Below are 14,031 nucleotides of genomic sequence, written 5' to 3' on the forward strand. Positions count from 1 at the left end.
CACAGACACCCCTGCTGCCATCTGTTATTTGACTGGAATTCCTTTTATCTACCATGGAATGATGAAAAGCAATGTCAACTTCACCAGGATTTGAACTCAGAATATCAATATCAAGACATGAAGCTAAATAATTATTGCAAGGCATTTTACTTGTGACTCCTCTAATTCTGTCATTACACTTGTTTCAGTATGTTCTATGAAACTGTTCAACATGTTTGACGAAATTGTTTGACATTTTCAATGAAATTGTTGACCATATTTGATTGAATTCTTAGCATGTTTGATGTACCTTTTTGATGAAACTAAAATAGACAAACTCCATGAAACATTAAAGACACTGCTCAAAGCTTTTTCTGTATTAACCGAAATAATTATTTGTCTGTATGATGAAAACTATTTGTTCAAAAGAAAAGCCTGTTTTTCTCCTTTTACCAATTCTCTTCTGAGAGACGACAGTAAAGAGAAAACGCTTCTTTTATATATCTCTTCCTTTCTTTCTTGCTTATATTTTATTTTATATCTTTCTTAAACTCTTGGAGTCTGAAACAATTCAAGAGCTTCCTAACTGGTAGAATATTACATTGCTATATTTTGAGACTAATATTTGAAGTTTGAAGTCAGCCAGAAATGTTTTCTTATCAGTAAGCATCAATATATATATCTTCCTTATTTTTAGAACTTTGATTACAAAACTGAAGTGAGCCAAAAGTTTTGTCAATAGCTACCGGCAATCTAGTTTGTATTTTCAGGTTACCCATAATTTTCTCGACATATTTCCTACATAATTGTAGTTAACTGGAGCTACGGAAAGACTGATATGATTCTTCAGAAATAATTGAAAGAAATACCCACAAACTTAGTATAATTTATTTTCTCCTCTGCTTCCTCCTCTTACTCTTCCTTCTTTTTCTTCTTCTTCATCCTCCTCCTTATCATCTTCTTCTTCTTCTACAACCTCCACCTCCTCCTCCTCCTCATCTTCTTCTACATCCTCCTCCTCCTCCTCCTTCTCATCATTATCTTCTTCCTCTTCCTCTTCCTCTTCCTCATCATCATCATCATCTTCTTCTTCTTCTTCCACATCCTCCTCTTCCTCCTCCTCATCATCTTCTTTTTCTTCTTCTACATCCTCCTCCTCCTCCTCATCATCATGTTCTTCTTCTTCTTCTCCTTCCACATCCTCCTCCTCCTTATCATCATCATCATCTTCTTCTTCTTCTCAGATCAGGACCATTTTTAAAAGAAATTTTTTTTTGTTTTTTTAAATATATAAGTTTCTCTCTTGCTGATGAACCACAGTTTACAAATTGCTATCGAAGACATATTTCTTCTAAACATAATCATAACAACAACAACAACACGGCCTTTTACTTATTCTATCAAGTTTCATTCACCACCCCCACCACCACACACACATACCATTATTTTGGAGCGAGAGAGAAGGGACGAAGTTAATCTAGAATTATTTTCAGCAGTTTTTTTTTTAACAGTTTCACTGGATATCATATATTTAATTTCGAAGTTACAAGACTCCTTCTACATTTGCAGCTCCTCCTCCTCCTCCACCTCCTCTTCTCTCCAGTTCTTTGTCATCTATTTTCCTTCTTCTCATAAACCCTCCTCCCTCAGGAAATGCTCTGAAGGAAGATAGAAACAAGATCAATAAAAACAAAAACAACAAACACTAACAAGTTTACAGCTTTAATAATTTGTTTCCGTTGATTTTTTGGTTTATTTTGCATCTCCAAGTCTAAAATATTGTACAATTCCTCAGGACACAAAAACAAAAACAAAAAAAAACACATCAAAATTACAAAAAAAAAAAAAGGAAAGAAAAAAAGATTAACATACAAACAGATTCTTTTTCTTCTATGAATTGGATTCTCAAATCCTTGCTGAAAATTGAATTTTATATGATTTTAGCTGATATTGATGAAATGAGTTAGGAATGGAATTAATTCCTGGAATATTTAGTAAGATTGATTTGTTTTAGGCCAATATGATTAGAGATGGAGAAAGAGAAAGAGAGAGAGAGAGAGAGAGAGAGAGAGAGAAGGGACTGAAAGAAAGAAAGAAAGAAAGGACGAAAGGGGAGCGATGAGAACTACGATGCTTAAATTGTTATGTAATCATAAATTCATATATAATCATGTTGAATATGTAAATATGTTTATATATATATATATGCACAAACACCCACACATATATACAAATATATACATATATTATATGTATTATATATAATACACACATATATATATATATATATGTGATTACATCCATATATATATATAAACACACACACATACACATATGTATAATGATATTGCAAGTACACATATGCACTTATCTATCTAGCTACATACATATACATACATACTTATATATATATATATATATATATATATATATATATATATATATATATAGATTCAAGGTTTGAATATGGTACTTATGCGAAGGCACCCGAATATCGCATCCCAAAAGGATGGGTGATTAAAATCAAACAATAAGCAACACGGATTTCAAAAGTGATTGCAGTACGCACTAGCCTGATAGACCCCGCTATGTCAAGATGGACTTATATATTCTTCCTCACATTTGGATTTTATATATGCTCTCTCCCACTTGGATTTAATATGTTGCCACATTTATAATATGTCTTTTTTCTACATTTTCTACATTTTCATGCAGCTGAAGATTGCTCTTCATATTGCATTTAAGGTAATGCTCACATTACTTAAATAAATTGAAGTAGCATGAAACGTGCGTACTGCAATAACTTTTGAAATCCGTGTTGCTTATTGTTTGATTATATATATATATATATATATATATATATATATATATATATATATATATATATATATCCATACATACATACTTACTTACATATATTTATTCACACATGCTTTACAAGAAGATGTTGTAACACTGATTGCACACTTCATTGCTACATCTGATGGAAAGTACAAACATACGCCAAAGACAAAACCATATGACATCACAACAAATGAATAATCAGAATTTACACACTGATATTTACTCTTTTGGGCTTTTTATGTGTTTCAGTCATTTGACTGCAGCCATGCTGGAGCACTGGCTTTTAGTCAAGCAAATCGACCCTAGGACCTTTTTTTTTGTAAGGCCTAGTACTTATTCCATTAGTCTCTTTTCCTGAACCGCTAAGTTACGGTGATGTAAAAACACCAACATCGGTTGTCAAGCAATAGTAGAGGATGAACACACACGCAAACATATATAGACACACACACAACACACGTGGGGGTGTGTGTATGTATATATATATATATATATATATATATATATATATATATGTATACGACGGGCTTCTTTCAGTTTCCATCTATCAAATCCACTCACAAGGCTTTGGTCAGACCGAGGCTATAGCAGAAGACACTTGCCCATCATGCCATGCAGTGGGACTGAACCTGGAACTTTGTGGTTGGGAAACAAGCTACTTACAACACAGCCACTCCTGTGCCTATTAACCATAATGACATACGAGTGGTTTGTCAGTGGGGATTCAGTCCACACAGTATCCAAGGTATCACTGGTACTCTATTAGTTATGACGATGAGGGATCCAGTTGATCCGATTGACAGAACAGCTTCCTCGTGACATTAACATGCAAGTGATTGATGACTCCAGATGCATGTACTCTTAATATTAAGAGTACATGCATCTGAGCAAGACACTTTATTTCATGTTGCTCCAGTCCACTCAGCTGGCAAAAATGAGTTGCACCTGTATTACAAAGGGCCAACCTTGTCATATTCTGTTTCCCACTGAATCTCCCATATTCCCACACATCCTCAAACTCGACACAGAGGCCTACATCAAGTGCTTGGAGGAGGTAGTGCTGACCTGGGTCAAGAGGGTTGGTGCTGGGAGACCCTATGTCTGGTAACAGGACTCTACACCATGCCACACGAGCAGGAGAGCCCAGTCATGGCTGTCAGATAATTTTTGTGACTTCATCCCCTCAAACATCTGGCCACCTAACTCCACAGACTGCAACCCCCTTGATTATTATGTGTGGGGTACAGTTGAGTGAAAGACCAACAAATCTCCTTGTAACACCAAAGTTGAACTGAAGGCAAGGATTATGGCAGCATTCACTAACTTAAACAAGGAGACCGTCCAGAAGAGATGTAGGAGATTCCAAAGTCGTCTGGAGGCTGTGGTTGAAGCCAATGGCGATTTTATTGAATAAATTTACTCTTTAGTATTTCAAGATATTTTAATGTAATTTTGGTAAATATATCTGTTAAAATGAGGTGTTTGTGTTATTTTCATTTTTGCGTAATTTAGATGACAGTTTATTCACTGCACCCTATATATATATATATATATATATATATATATATATATATACATACATATATATAATTTAGAGAAAAGAACCAAAGTTTATGAATTCATCCATGAAAATCCACAGTCACATATAGAAAAATTAATAAGTAAATATACTAAAAAGAATTATAATAAAATACAAAATAAAAATCATAAAATAATAATAATATTTATTATTGGTTCTTTTCTCTAAATTATATATTTATATATTATATACTTTGAAATTTAATTGGTCGCTTTCACTGAGCCACTAAAGTGCAGGGTACTTAAACAAACCAACCCAGTTGTCAAGCACTGAGTGAGGAACAAACACAAATGCCACGATACACACGCACACACACACACACACATGTGTATGTATTTGTGTGTGTGTGTGTGTGTGTGTGTGTGTGTGTTTGTGCGTGTGCTTGTATTTGTTTCTCATTGTCTTGACATTGCACAATAGCTGTAAATAAGTGTTGCTGTCATACAATCAGCATCATTCATTTTGTGCCCACAAAAACATATTCAGCAATGGGGCAATATTACCATACTTAGAAACAGATAAGGGTTGGTGACAAGAAGAGCATCCAGCCATAGAAATTCTGTTTTTTTTTTTTTTTCAAAAAATTCCATCTAACCCATGCAGGCATAGAAAAGTGAATGTTAAAACAACAATGATATATATATATATATATATATATATATATATATATATATATATATAAATATATATATATATATATATATGTATGTATATATATATATATATATATATATATATATATATATATACAAAAGGAATGGACTTCTACATAGATTCTAACTTTCTTTCCTAATTTACTGACAAAGTATTGATCAAGCTGGGACATTCTTTGTATGTGGATGTGCATGTAGCTAAGTTAGTATGTGTGTGTGTGTGTGTGCACGTGCGCACATGCACACACATGAAATTCCATTATAATGAATACCAATATAATGAATTTTTTTGATATAGCAAAATTTGCTTCAATCCCCTGCCATAAGCATAACGGAACAGTGCTAAAAAAAAAACAAAATCTTATTATATAAATTCGTTACATTGAATATTTCAATACAACAGAACAAAATTTAACAATAAGCCGCCAAAATTTCTCAATACAATGATAAATACAATGTATGCGTGTGTGTATATGTGTGTGTTGTGCATAATATTTTTGGTAAACTCTTTTGATTTTTATGCAACAGAAATCAGATATATTCACTCAAAATTTCATTGCCTCTTAACAGTAGAAAGCAGTTTTATATACCAGTCTGCCTTTTGTTGAAGAAATGTTATGTTTGATACCATTGTTTGTTGAGATATTTCAAGTGTATTGTGGCAACGTGACTTGCAGAAATTAGCAAATGTATTTTTTTGGTGGTAGATATTTCACATCATTCCTGGAATAACTATTAAATTTAGTTTTACAGTTAAAGGGTTTAAACCAGACATATTGTTATATAGAATGTTGACTGGCGACATGGCCTGCACAATGGCTAAAAGTGCAGCCACATTCACCATGAGTAAAACAGTCTTGGACGGCATACAATGAGTGCACTAAATATAAACTTGTCTGTATATTCTATTACAGAAAATTAAACCTCCTCATACCTCATAGGTGCAGACAGGACTATGGGGTAAGAAGCTTGCTTCCATACCCCATGGATCTGAGTTCAGTCGCACTGCATGGCATCTTGAGCAAGTATCTTCTGTTATAGCCTCAGGCAGACCAAAGCCTTGTGAGTGGATTTGGTAGACGGAAACTGAAAGAAGCCTGCCGTATATAAATATATGTATATATGTGTGTGTGTGTTTGTGTGTCTGTGTTTGCACCCCCCCCCCCCCCGCCATCACTTGACAACTGATGCTGGTATGCTTACGTTCCCACAACTTAGAGGGATCGATTTGTTCGACTAAAGGCGGTGCTCCAGTATGGCCGCAGTCAAATGACTGAAACAAATAAAAGAGTAAGGGTGTCTGACAGAGGTGCATACCCCAGGTGTGCCAGGTTTGTGCTGCACACCCATCGAAAATGAAAAATTCATTATAGATATTAAACTTGCTCATTAATTTAATCACAAATCTTAATGGAAAACATTAGTTATACCCCTGCTTGAAATATGGTGGCATTGGGGGAGGCGACGCACCCTAATGCAACAACCAACATATGGGGTCTGTACATGTGTTAGAAACACAAACATTTCAATGGTCAGGTCTCTTTTGACTTCTATCTTTTACCTTTTACTTGTTGAACTGTTTGGACTCTGGCCATGCTGGGGCACGGCTTTTAAGGGCTAAGTCGAACAATATGGTGCCAGCCTGGTATTTATGTTATCAGTCTCTTTATACCAAACTGTTAGGTAACAGGGATGTAAACAAACAAACACTGGTTGTCAAATAGTGGTGGGGCAAACACACACACCAGTTGCAAAACAATTACATTGATAGATGAGTAATTGTTATACAGCCTCATCATCATCATCCTCATCATCATCATCGTCACGCATGCTCACTTAAAAAGGATTGCTACTTGTCAAAATCCTCCATACACATGCCATGTATAAACATGCACAAACTACCATTTATGCACACAAATACCCAACCCCCTCCACACACACACACAATGTATTATACGCAAACATATACCATAGGACCCACAAATTATATTACACCCTATAACCATTATATACATGCACATCAATAATATCAATATTAAGCAATAAGACACAGTTTCACATCAATTCACAAAATCACTGAGCACATTTGTGTGTGTATGTATATGTGTATGTGTGTATGTGTGCATGTACATACATGTGTATCTGTGCATGCAGGTGTGCACACAATTAAATATGCTAGATCCAACTGTGACCTTTACCTTTTGATTTAAATCTGTCGAATCCCCTTCCATATGATAAGTATTTCAGTACACAAAATAAAACGACTTTCACAATTAATTTTCCCAGTTGCTCTTTATAATCTTTAACAATATCTCGTTACTATCCAAACTCTAATGATGCCACATATTTTTCAGCTCCTTAACATTTATCTCATCAACTCAACAGAAATGTCAATACTAGTTAACACAATAGAAATATCAATACTAGTTAACACAATAGAAATATATTATCTTAAAGCTAAGAGATAAATTCCACCAAATTATTACCTGTTTCTATAATAGTATGGTCAGCACCTAAATTATAGAGTGATAGTGGGTGGAAAGCACAAGGAATTCTTTATTTATGATTCTAAGATAAGATTTTGGATTGCTAGTTTGGGCCATTTCTCTTAATTTAAATCATCGTACCATTCTTTCTGACTGAGACAGTTTACACCACTCACTCGAAATGTTTCTTCACATGTTTTGAAATGTGATTGAAGAGAATCAAAAGACCCAGTCTTCAACAGTGCAGCAGTGTTTCACGTTTTTAGAGCTGTGTATAATTATCTATAGATATTTACTGCACTTATAATATTTACCTGGGAAAAAACAGTGAGCTGGCAGGATTTCTACCAAATAATTGTTTGTTTCTCTAATAGTATTATTAGTAACCAAATTGTAAAGTGGTAATGGATGGAAAACACATGGAATTCTGTATTTATGATTTTAAGATAATAAGATTTTGGGTTGCCAGTTTGGGCCATTTCTCTTAATTTAAATCATCGTACCATTCTTTGTGACTGAGACAACCCTAACCCTAACCACTCACTCAAACTGTTTCTTCACATGCCAAGAAATGTGATTCAAAAGAATCAAAAGACCCAGTCTTCAGTGGTACAACACTTTCTGCTAAAGGCATGAGGCCTGAAATTTTGGGTGAGTGAGTAAATTGATCACATAAACCCCAGTGTTTCACTGGTACTTAATTTATCGACCCTGAAAGGATGAAAGGCAAAGCTAACCATAGTGGAATTTGAACTCAGAACGTAGATATGGACAAAGTGCTGCTAAGCATTTTGCCCAGCATGCTACTGGTTCTGCCAGATTGCTGCCTTACAGTGGTGTAATAATACTCATATGGCAAGCTGGCAAAAACGTTAGCATGCTGGACAAAATGCTTAGTGGTACTTCGTCTGTCTTTACATTCTGAGTTCAAATTCTGCTGATGTTGACTTTGTCTTTCATCCTTTCAGACTCAATAAATTAAGTACCAGTTGGGTGCTGTCATCGATCTAATTGACTGTCCTCTTCCCAAAAAATCTCAGGCGTTGTGCCTAGAGTAGAAAAGAATTATACCTAAATGTAGTTATCTCATATTAATGTTGACTGCATCCCTGCTTACAGCTGTCTGAGCAGAGATGGCTACCTGTAAGTGCAAGAGCCCTGGGAGTCAAAGAGGTTGTTCCAACATATTTCCCTTACCATCTTCCCTTTTCCAATTTGTCCACATGAACCATGAAGCAGACTGAGAATTCTTTTTAGTTATAGCTGTTGAATCTCTTAGGACTACAAACAAAAAGAAAATGTTCTAATATTTACATGCAAGTGTAAAATTCTAATGTGTTCCTATAGATATGTATGTATATTATGACATCTCTGTGCATGTGCTTATATATATATATATATATATATATATATATATATATATATATATATATATATATATATATATATATATATATATATAGAGAGAGAGAGAGAGAGAGAGAGAGAGATAGATAGATAGATAGACAGCTACTCTTTTACTTGTTTCAGTCATTTTAGTCAAGCAAATCGACCCCAGGACTTATTCTTTGTAAGCCTAGTACTTATTCTAGCGGTCTCTTTTGCCAAACCGCTAAGTTACGGGGACGTAAACACACCAGCATTGGTTGTCAAGCGATGTTGGAGGGACAAACATATACACACACACACACACATATATATATATATATATATATATATATATACATATATACGATGGGCTTCTTTTGGTTTCCGTCTACTAAATCTACTCACAAGGCTTTGGTCAGCCTGAGGCTATAGTAGAAGACACTTGCCCAAGGTGCCATGCAATGGGACTGAACCCGGAACCATGTGGTTGGTAAGCAAGCTACTTACCACACAGCCACTCCTACGCCTATAGCTATCTATACACACACACACATATATATATATATATACATATATATATATATATCTGTCAACATATTTATGTATGCATTTATCTGTCCGTGAAGGTTATTGTATGTTTGAATTCAATAAAGTAACTACGTTGAGATAGTGTCATTATAAACAGTAAAAGCATGCATGCACTGTTAAATTTACTTCTATTTTGTAATAACATTATATGTTATGGGAACAAAAAAAGTCATTCATTGTACTTTTATATCCTGGTCACTGAGGCTTCACTGTATCTGTTAGAGGGCCTATGTACGTCTATGACCTGCTTACATGATATTGTAATTTATTGTATTGTTTAGTTTGTATATGGGTTTAAATGTATATGGGTTTACATACTTGTCTTATCCTCTCTTTTATTTTGTGGATGTTTTGCTAGATCAAGAATATAAGAATATTCTGTATTATTCATATAATTCCAACTTCCTGAGTCTGATTCTATGCTCTTCCAGAATAAATAAAATGTTTACAAAATTGCTTGTAATAGTTTTCTATATTGTTTACTTGAAAAATATTAATCTCTAGTAGATGTATAAAGACCCGAAATGTGGAAGAAAAGAATTTCGTTCTCAGAACATGAAGGGACGTAACTAGATATTGAAAAATCGTTTCCCCCGTCATCGGTCTTAGAAAAATCTGCATAATTTGAAAATAACGTATTGTACTTTAAAATTTTAACCAGGAAGAGTTGTTTCCCTTGAAACTCTTTTATCGAGAATTACTTCCCGTTGACCATACTATTAGGTTAGTGTTATTGTTCAACTGGTGAACGATGGAAGGATTACGTTTAAAAGCTTAAGTCCGTGCAGCATATAATGAACCCCAAGGTAATGCATGATAGTCACTCAATCTCGTTCTTTGCTTCTTTATAACTGATAGCGTTGTGGGTTAAATGATAGCAAAAAAGAAAAACATAGATATGAAGAATAGTGATTTGTTTTACAAATATTAACTTTATATTCATAATTTTTTTTTTTTTTTTTTGGTTTAATGGTTTTATTTTTCATTAATTTCATTGAATTTAATAGAGAGATAATTAAGTAACGTATTATGACTAATTATTATTATTATATATAATTAAACAATTTACAGTCTTTGATTTGTTCTATTCAATGTTCAATGCTTACAAAACGAAATTATGCTTAATAACTTTTGTCTTTTATCCTCCATACTTCTTTCACCATATACACTCACGCACTCATATATATATATATATATATATATATAAAAGTGAGTAAATAGTGGGGTTGTGCCTTATTTTTCATTTTTCTCTCTCTCTATATATATAAGTCTATATATATATATATATATATATATATATTCACACCAACACACAAATGTACATACATGGAATCGCACATACATACAAATTTCACATACGTACACGTATCTATGCACATATGTTGTCATTTAGTTTTATCCCCAGATTTCTTCCCAGTAGACAAAGAGCCAGTTTCTAACCGAGATTCAACGCTCCTTGACTGGAATTTAAACAATATCAGCAGAGTATTTTTGTATGTCTATGTGTATACGGTGGTCCAAAGTCTTTGTCACTCCTCTATCGAAAATTACTAAAAACAATAGAGGAACAATATGATAATCTTTTTTACTCAATGCACAACGCCCAAAATTTGTGGGGAGGGCGCCAGTCGGTTATATCGACTCCAGTATGCAACTGGTACTTAATTTATTGACTCCAAATGGATAAAAGGCAAAGTTAACCTCAGCGGAATTTAAACTCAGAACGTAAAGACAGATGAAATGCCGCTAAGCATTTCGCTCAGCGTGCTAACGTTTCTGCCAGTTTGCCACCTTAGGAGCACTATAATAATATCAAACACATTTACTGGTTTTAGTATATACAATTTCATTGACATGTATGCCATAAGGTCTGCAAATTTAACAGAGGTCTGAAAAGACATTTCAAGCTCCACAAAGATCAGAACTGAACTGCAGCTAATGGTGGACCAGATCGTATATGCAATCTAAGTGGGTGTCTTTTCAATATATCGTCTGGTTTAAAAAGCCAGATCAGATGCCATGGTGGATCTAAGGCATAGGTTCTCAAAGTGGGCACTACCGCCCCCTGGCGGGCATTGAGACGGTCCAGGTGGGCGTGGTGCCTAAGGCAGTGGCAGGAGTGGGGACGGTAGAGAAAAAAAGAGGCGTTGGGAGGAAAGCAGTGGATTAGGGGATGCTGTGAATTTATTATCATAAATCATTTCAGGAGAAAATAACGAGCATTTTCATGGTAGAGTTGTTTCCCTTTGATCATACATTTTCATCGCTTTCAGAAACTCTTAATATATAACGGTTCTTTTAATTTCTTTTATAAACGTCTATAGGAAACGCATGATTATCATCACCTCTCAGACTTTCACATTTTATTTACAAAGGTTCTTGTATCCTGTTGAAATATATATATCAATATAATTGTGTTTAGAATCTTATTTTTGTTTCATAATCTATTTAATTTATTGTTGTTGCATTATTTAACCTCAATTTGGGTTTAGAATTATCTTTAATATCTTAGAGGTCGAATAACTTCAACCGCGACCATTTTTCAGGGAATCTGTCAACAATATTAATAAAGAAAGGAACTTATCTTGAGACCACGGTCACAGCTTCGTGCAAGACCCAACAATCGTTGAACTAGATAAGGGATTAATTAGCTCTCCGTAGACCCATAATCAAATGCGTCCCATCATGACAATAACATCATTTGATTGAGCATGACGTACCTAGGAGTAGATTATCCAATGTGTCCTGATTTTAAATTTGTGTCTTGCAGTAGATTTGATAATTTCTAGCTTGAGGTTCCCGCCTTGGTTTATGCATTAATGGTCCAGACGGAGACATAGATTTAAGCTGCGTGACTTGTGAGCTTCTACTGTATTATTATTATCATTAAACTTATCATTATTCGTTGTTGTTGTTGGCCCTCCGTCGCTTACGACGTCGAGGGTTCCAGTCGATCCGATCAACGGAACAGCCTGCTCGTGAAATTAACGTGCAAGTGGCTGAGCACTCCACAGACACGTGTACCCTTAACGTAGTTCTCGGGGGATATTCAGCGTGACACAGTGTGTGACAAGGCTGACCCTTTGAATTACAGGCACAACAGAAACAGGGAGAAAGATTGAGAGAAAGTTGTGGTGAAAGAGTACAGCAAGGTTCGCCACAATCCCCTGCCGGAGCCTTGTGGAGCTTTTCTTGCTCTTCTGTCTGTTCTCCGCGATCAACAACTTCAGATTCTATGATTCTCTCCATCGTCCTTCCAACACACATAAACTACATCATTCAACTGCTTCCTTTTCAACTCAGCAAGCATCATCCATTCCTGTGACACATCCATCCTAGTTTCGTTATATCGCTTTCCCCAGTACACACTTCAGCAGACATCTTTAATGCCCACCTGTTTGTTTAATCTCACAGATGTTTATTCAGCCTCTTATGCCCTATAACATTAAAAATACAGTAGATTATGTTTGTTTCCTCTTGCCAACCATCACAGATATTCAAAATTCTAAATCTTAAACCTCACATCACACATTACGCCTTAACTCTCATTCAAACTTTATGCGTCAGCTACTGCCTTCCATAGTAAACCCTTCACTCAAACTTTATGCGTCAGCTTCTGTCTTCCATAATAAACCGCTCACTCAGCTCTTTTGTGTATTCTCACTGACGCAAATTAACATAACATATCCAAACGATCATATTTGATTCTTTACTCGCTATCATCCACAAACCTTCTCTCTTCAGTATCTAATATCTCTCTTTCAAGCAACATCACATTTAAGACACATACTTCTTGCACACGGCTTACTGCAGGAAAACGATGATTGACAACAGGGGAGGAAACTCTCTGACTTTCTGCAATTCATTTCTTACTCTAACGACTTCGGTCGTTTTACAGCCAACTCCCACACTGTTAAGATCATGGCAGCGACAAAAATTGCATGCATGCATGTGTGCGTGCGTGTGTGTAATCATATATGTATCTCTCTCTCTCTCTCTCTCTCATATATATACAGAAAGTGTGTCAATAGCCAGCTAGAGGAGGTGTTCTCCTGGGGCTACAAGCTTCCACCCTTAGTGGTTAGCCACATTTAAGTGGCGAATATACTTCGTTGTCGTGCAGCTATTGTTTATACCTCGTTCAGAGATTTATTATTGCTTATATATATATATATATATATATATATATATGCATACACTCAATAAAACTATATAAAGAGACCGCACTGCAAGGTGAAATCAAAACAATTTGAAAATCCTACGCGATTAGGTGAAAAGCGCTATATTTATAAAATATGTGACATTAATAAAAATCTGTAAATGTACAACCATCCAGATTTCTGAGTACCTTAAATTTTTTTCTATAATATAATTCCTGTACATCACCTCCAAACCTTCCAATATATATATATATATATATATATATATATATATATATATATATATATATGTAAATATATATATAAATATATGTATATCTATCTATATGTGTGTGTGTGTGTGTGTGTTTGAGTGAGTGTAAAATTCATTCAAA

General features: G+C 34.8%; 1 long non-coding RNA gene across 1 annotated transcript in view; it reads right to left on the bottom strand.

Moving 5' to 3' along the window:
- The window catches only part of LOC128249855 (uncharacterized), a 40,716-nt gene extending 27,151 nt beyond the window's left edge, over positions 1-13,565 (bottom strand). The window contains exon 1 of the long non-coding RNA XR_008265976.2: positions 12,218-13,565. This is a non-coding gene — a long non-coding RNA (uncharacterized LOC128249855). The remainder of the gene's footprint in view (positions 1-12,217) is intronic.
- Between the last annotated feature and the right edge of the window lie 466 nt (positions 13,566-14,031).

The sequence above is a fragment of the Octopus bimaculoides genome, chromosome 18 (genome assembly GCF_046866305.1).
Source record: "Octopus bimaculoides isolate indiv1 chromosome 18, ASM4686630v1, whole genome shotgun sequence".
Taxonomy (NCBI): Eukaryota; Metazoa; Mollusca; class Cephalopoda; order Octopoda; family Octopodidae; genus Octopus; species Octopus bimaculoides.